Raw genomic sequence first — 7,296 nt, forward strand, 5'->3', positions numbered from 1 at the left:
ATGCTCCTGGATCCCGTTCATCATTGGAGGCTGTCTCCAACCGGTTGTAACAAATGAGAGTTTATAAAGTTAAAATGTTTCGATATCCCAGACTTTTAAAACATGCGGACCCTGGTGCAGACATTCCCCTGCTACAGTAAGCCCGATTCGAAAGAGTACGCATTTCACAAACGGGACCCTTCTGTACGTAGTTCAGAATACTGACCTCTTACTACGCCAGCGCTGATACACAACCGGCCTGCGCTTTTAAACCATGCCTGAGTATTCTCAGAGAAGAGGCTCTGTTTGAATTTTCAGACGCCGAGACAAAACTACTTGATTGTAAAGCCCTTTTCGGTATGAAAAAGCTAATATTGTTTGCTTCAGTCCTATGAATTTGTACATTAATCGTCGTACACGCAGATAGATGGATATAAATGCTACATCTTATATTATACGCGCTCATGCGTCTACACGAGTCGCACGCACGCACGCACTTGAGAATAAACTTGGAAATTATTCATAGTAAGAATAAAATATAAGGGTTCATCCATCCGTTTTCTAAAAACATACTTGTTTGGCGCATATAATAATCAAAAATATGCCATACCGTGATCCTTGATGTTTCCGACGAGATTCGGTGTCCTCTTTCAGTATTAACGGCCTGCTGAGTAATGGACCAGTCTGAACACTTTTATAGACCCAAAAAGCTGGGTGTTTTGGAATGTGCCCCAATCATTTTAATCGGACATCCGTATAATGGCCTTTGTCCGGTGTCTAGGCACCACTTTCGGCGGACGCTAAAAAAGTCAGGAATTTGGTTAATAGATTTGTTTAAACATCTGTACGTATCTCCGCAAGACCTTTTCACCTTTGCAAAAATTTTGATCCGGTCACAAAGTTAAGGGTTATCCGAATTTGATTAATAGATTCCGTTGTAACTGGTAGATTTGATTAAACAGACGCATTCTGTTTTGCTCCGAGGTTAAAGGTCATCAGCGGCTCAGGCCGTTTATGATGCGGAAGTGCCACCGATTCCCCAAAGACCACAGCCCGAGATATCCGCTCTGATTAAGGCATTCAAACTTTTAGAAAAAACTAAACGCCTTTCTTCATGAGGGGAGGATTAACAGGGGTAGAAAAAGGGTTGGTTTTAGATCGATTTTAATACAAATTATAAATATATTAATTCATTTAGCATTTAGACGTCTCCAATGTGCTTTAAAGGGAACTGCTGCATCTTATTTAACTGTGTGATTTTAAAGGACTTATAGCGAACTAGTTATCACGTTTTACACGTTATCATGAAAGCCTTTAACTTTTTAAGACCCATGCGTCTTGGGAATGGAAGAACGGGGGCTTACGCTCAGCTGTTGACAAGCCTGCGCGCGCCTGGACTGAATCAGCGCGGAGCTGTCAGGGAGGAGGTGAACTTACACACAGCTCCACCCATATGGCATGCACTGACGGCTCTAACTGCGCTCCGGACTCAGTGTGAACAGAGAGAAAGATCCTTTCTGTGTGCTTTGGGAATGACCAGCTCGCGGATGCGCGCAGGGACTGCTAAAAGCCAGGCTGCGCAGAGGGTGCCGGGCAGCTTGTATTTCAACGTGCTTTGAACTACAAGCACACGCCTGCGGGGCTACTAAAAGCTAGACTGCTTGTCTTTCTGTGCGCTGCTGAATGCTTTTAAACTCAGAGCCTGTCTGTGAAAGGATTTTCACGGAGATGGGAAGGAAAAGGCTGTTTTGTCTTAGATAAAATACAAGGGAGTTTACAAATGATATAGCAACGATTAGATAGATAGATATTTTTAAAATAATTGTTACATAGATACAGGGATTCTTACCTAAAGCAATATTGGCAGGAACGGCGACAAGTTAGATCGGTCGAACGGAGCCTGTATGTGTATGTCCCAGGAAGAAGGGGACCAGACATCATGTGCTGCAGTGAGGCTTAGGCAGGCCATTCAGTCTGGGTATGGATAGGAACATGCCTGAACTTGTCCAGGGACCGGCTGCAGCATGCCTGAACCTGTCTTTGGAAGAGGGGTGGGGGGCTGGGAAGTGGTGGGGGTGGTGATGGGTTCAAGGGGGGCCTAGGCAGCCCTTGGGCATGTCTGAACTTGCCCTAGTGCGATGGGGCAATGCAGGTGGCCAAGCAGGGGCGGGGTGGTGGGGTTCAAGGAGGGTGGGGGCATCCATCAAATTGCCCTTGACAGCTTCCTGGGAAAACAGATGGCTGGGCTAAAGGTCAACAAACAACGGTGGTTGGGGGAGGGGACTTCCTGTCATTAATCAACAGGGGCCCGGATCAAGGTCATCCAAGGTCAACAAAACATCCGGGGGTGTGGGGAGGGGACTTCCTGAAAGGTCATCAAGGTCAACTAACAACAGATGGTGGGTGGGGGCGGACTTCCGGTCTTCGATTAAAAGGGGCGTGGTTTAATCTCATCAATCAAACTCGGATTAAATTTTGACAGAAGCAGCCTGACATTATACTACTAACATCATACCAACAGTAAAATATGGTGGCGGTAGTGTGATGGTCTGGGGTTGTTTTGCTGCTTCAGGACCTGGAAGGCTTGCTGTGATAGATGGAACCATGAATTCTACTGTCTACCAAAAAATCCTGAAGGAGAATGTCCGGCCATCTGTTGCAATTCAAGCTGAAGGCGATCTTGGGTGCTGCAACAGGACAATGACCCAAAACACACCAGCAAATCCACCTCTGAATGGCTGAAGAAAAACAAAATGAAGACTTTGGAGTGGCCTAGTCAAAGTCCTGACCTGAATCCAATTGAGATGCTATGGCATGACCTTAAAAAGGCGGTTCATGCTAGAAAACCCTCAAATAAAGCTGAATTACAACAATTCTGCAAAGATGAGTGGGCCAAAATTCCTCCAGGCTGTAAAAGACTCATTGCAAGTTATCGCAAACGCTTGATTGCAGTTATTGCTGCTAAGGGTGGCCCAACCAGTTGTTAGGTTTAGGGGCAATTACTTTTTCACACAGGGCCATGTAGGTTTGGATTTTTCTCCCTAAATAATAAAAACCATCATTTAAAAACTGCATTTTGTGTTTACTTGTGTTATATTTGACTAATGGTTAAATGTGTTTGATGACCAGAAACATTTTGTGTGACAAACATGCAAAAGAATAAGAAATCAGGAAGGGGGCAAATAGTTTTTCACACCACTGTACATCAGTCTTCCTTTTTACAGAAGGGAAAGGAGAAAAGAGATTGTTATTGTACATTGCCCCCTCATGTCTCGGCAGGGAAATGCAATCACTAAAGCCCTTAAGCTGTTCACTAAGCACACACGTGTGACTACTGCCACTGTTAACCTGCCTGGTGTCAGTCAATGTGCGATATTTGCATCACATCATGGAATGGGCTGGTGTCTCTGCGGACTTGGTTCCTGCTTTACTTCCAGGCCTACTTTGATTTTCTTTGGTTACCCACAAAGTTGGTTAATATGAAGCATGCTATATAAAATAAAATGGGATGATTGACCAAAACAATACAGAAAGTCTTATCTCAGTCATTCATGAAGGCTGTAAGCCCAGGACCACACGGGATGGATATATTTAAAGTACCTTCCTTGACCGGGATAAAAGGGAAGAAGGACAGAAAAGGACCGTCTCTGGTGGATCTTTATTCCCCCCAGGATGCTAGATGATCCAGCAGGGAGTGCCGGGAATGCACAGTTGCACAGCCCTGATGGGGTCTGTGGGTGTGCTGGTATCTGGAAGGCTGCTGGTTAATATTCCCATTATACAGGGATCCTACTCTGCTGGTCTCTTGAGCAAGGCCCTTAACCTGTAATAGCTCCATGGGTGCTGTTCAAAAGCTGACCCTGTGCTCTGACCCTGAAAATAACGAATTCCTAATACAAGAAATTGTATAAAGCAAAAAAAAAAAGTGGATAGATGGCCATGTGTTTGTCTTTAAAGTCTTCTAAGTCAACATAGTGGAGAATTATGAGAAATCATATACTCCACTAGTGTCCATCATGTTGTCTTGACTAGGAGGCATCTCATCGTGACTTTTCACTTAATTAATAGCACATTCCTAAGCAGGAATTAGGTTCTTTGAATTGGTCACACCAGCACAACATGTCCTGTAACTGTCATTCAAAGAGTTCTTGATATACACACACACACACACACACACGCACAGAGTACAAAGCTATATTCATGAGTTTGTACGTTTGTAAAGTTTTAAAATGTTTATTGTTCTTATTCCTCATGACCTGGGTTCAACAACTGGATGAATGGATGTTTCCAAGCCTCACAAGAGCTAAAATGACTTGTTTCAACTGAGTCACATCCACTTTGAAAAAAGTATGAAGAGCTATGATGGATATAACTAATACGCCTTGTGAAAGCTAGGGGGCGCCACAGAGTGCCAAACCCCAATCATGAACACACAAAACAGTCTCGGGTTCAAATAAAGGGTGTTTATTATGCAAAACACCTTTGTACAGCCAAATAAACAAGTTGTTTCCTCTTCATTCTCCTGCTCTCACTCTCACTCAAGTGTTGCGTTCCTTCCTCCCAGCTCCAACTCACCTAGACATAGCAGTGCTGTCCCTTTTTATTGAGGGCCCAGGAGTACTTCCAGTGCCAAGGTTTTTTCCATTGGAAGCACATTCAGATCATATGGAAATCCAAAATAACAGGGAGTGTATCTCCCTGCAACGCCCTCTTGCGGCACACCAGCAGGGCTGTGCAACCGGACTACAATTCCCAGCATTCTCTGTTGCCATCTAGCATCCTGAGGGAAATAAACACCTCCCAGAGACAGTCCTTTCCTGACCTTCTTGTTTATCCTGGTCAGAGAAGGTGCTTCAAATATATCCGATCGGGATGGCTGTCCATCCCGTGTGACACTTGCAGCTTTTCATGAATGACAGAGATAAGATGTTCTGTATTGTTTTAGTCAATCAGCTCATTTTATTTTATGTAGCATGTTTCATATTAACCACCATCGCCGGGTGATTCCTTGAATTGAATCTGACAAATCCCTCATCATTTCCCTCACATTTCTCCACCCTTTCTTTTCTGTGTGGGAGGATCTACTTTTCTAAGTCTCATTTCTCATGAGATATGACAGCAGGGACCCACCCATAATTATAAGTGCAGATGCTACAACCCGTCAACCTGCATATGATTTCCTCTTCTGTGGCATCAGACACACATACCAGCAGCTTCAGGGTGGAAACACGGTGCTAGCAGGCAGAAATGGCAGATGGCCCTCCTAAGCCAGTCCAGATTGTGTACTTGCATAAAGAAGACCACACGTTTGAGCTAGATACTGAGGCCCTGGAGAGGGTGCTGCTGCAGAATGGCATCCGAGACCTGGACGTGGCTGTAGTCTCTATAGCAGGGGCTCTGAGAAAGGGCAAGTCCTTCTTACTTGATTTTATGTTACGCTACATGTCTCGAGATAAAGAAGCCGATCTGTGGCTTGGAAGTGAAGACGAACCCCTCACTGGATTCTCCTGGCGGGGAGGTTCTGAGCCTGACACCAACGCATTCAGATCTGGGCGAGGTCTTTGTTGTGAAAAAACCTGGTGGTAAAAAGATAGCTGTGGTGCTGATGGACACTCAAGGGGCCTTTGATAGCCATTCAACTGTTAAAGACTATGCCACCATATTTGCTCTCAGCACCATGACCAGCTCCATTCAGATATATAACCTTTCACAAAACATTCAAGAGAATGCCCTTCAGCAGCTACAACTGTTCACAGAGTATGGGCGCCTTGCCATGGATGAGTGCTACGTCAGGCGTTCCAGTCTCTTATGTTTCTAGTGCGAGACTGGAGCTGCCCGCACGAATACGACTACGGCTTAAGAGGCGGCATGCAATTCCTAGAAACACGGCTCAAGGTCAAGGAGCAACAGCACGAAGAAATCCAAAACGTGCGCAAGCATATACACTCCTGCTTCTCCACTGTCAGCTGTTTCCTTTTACCACATCCTGGCCTGAAGGTGGCCACCAGCCAGCATTTCCGGGGACAGCTTTGTGACATTGCAGAGGAGTTTAAAAATCAGCTGAAGATCCTGGTGCCTTTGCTGCTGAAGCCGGAAAATCTGATTGAGAAAGAAATCAATGGTTCTAAAGTTACGTGCCAAGGTTTGTTAGAATATTTTAAAGCCTACATCAAAATATACCAAGGCGAGGACTTGCCACACCCAAAATCCATGCTTCAGGCCACAGCAGAGGCCAACAATTTGGCTGCAGTGGCCTCTGCCAAAGATCTTTACTACAAATCCATGGTGCAGATGTGTGGAGGGGATCATCCCTACGTGTCTCCTCAGATTCTAGAAGAAGTGCACATCCAGTTTGTGCAGAAGTCGATGGAGCACTTCCATTTCATTAAAAAGATGGGGGGCAGAGACTTCAGCCTGCGCTACCAGAACCAGCTTGAGCATCAGCTAGCAGAACTGTATGAGAACTTTCTGAAGCACAACCAAGGGAAGAACATCTTCAGCACCTTCACCACGCCAGCAGTCCTCTTTGTCCTTGTCACGGTGCTCTATTTGCTGTCCAGTTTATCTGGTTTATTGGGGGTGTCACTGCTGGCTCAGTTATGTAACTTCTTCATTGGGATTGTTGTTATCACCCTCTTCATATGGACCTACATCCTCTACATCGGAGAGTATCAGAATCTGGGAGCTTTCATTGACCACGGAGCCAACTTTTTATTAAAGCAGGCGACGTCTAGGATGAATGCCATAAAGACGATAAGCGTCAGCCAGCGATATGGCCTATCATACAGGAGGGGTCCATTTTAGTAGTTTTTTCGGCTTTCTGAGACACTTCAGAAATAAGTATCTGTAAGGAAGACTAGCAAAGGCTTGGCCTAAATCAGTGCTTCCCAAACTCGGTCCTGGGGTCCCACTGTGGCTGCAAGTTTTTGTTCCAACCAGCTTCTGTTTTTAATTAGACTCCCAGGCTAACTCCCAATGAACTGTTATTGCACAAATTCTATGTTTTGGGAAAAATATTGAAATTAGAAAACTGAGTTTGGTAAAAAAATATATATTAAAATGTACCAAGCAGTTATATGGGAATAATGTATTTTTTTTTCTTTTTAACAATAGTTTTCATCTTGATTTTATTCTACTTTTCTAGGTGTTCTAATGGTTTAATTGATCCATTATTCACTAATTAGTGGGTCTGACGCTAATATAGTTGCAGTCTTTGATTATTCAGCATTGTTTGCTTGGGGATCTGCTCTGCTCATTTTTAATTGTCATTAATAAGATGCAACAAAGGGGGAAAACTGCACAGAGAAAGAGCAAAAT

At 44.4% G+C, this 7,296-nt stretch overlaps 1 pseudogene; it reads left to right on the plus strand.

The window, feature by feature from the left end:
• The first annotated feature begins 5,226 nt into the window (after nt 1–5,226).
• On the plus strand, nt 5,227–6,783 carry LOC120521948 (annotated as a pseudogene).
• The last annotated feature ends 513 nt before the right edge of the window (nt 6,784–7,296 follow it).

Source organism: Polypterus senegalus, unplaced genomic scaffold (assembly GCF_016835505.1).
Source record: "Polypterus senegalus isolate Bchr_013 unplaced genomic scaffold, ASM1683550v1 scaffold_2860, whole genome shotgun sequence".
NCBI lineage: Eukaryota > Metazoa > Chordata > Cladistia > Polypteriformes > Polypteridae > Polypterus > Polypterus senegalus.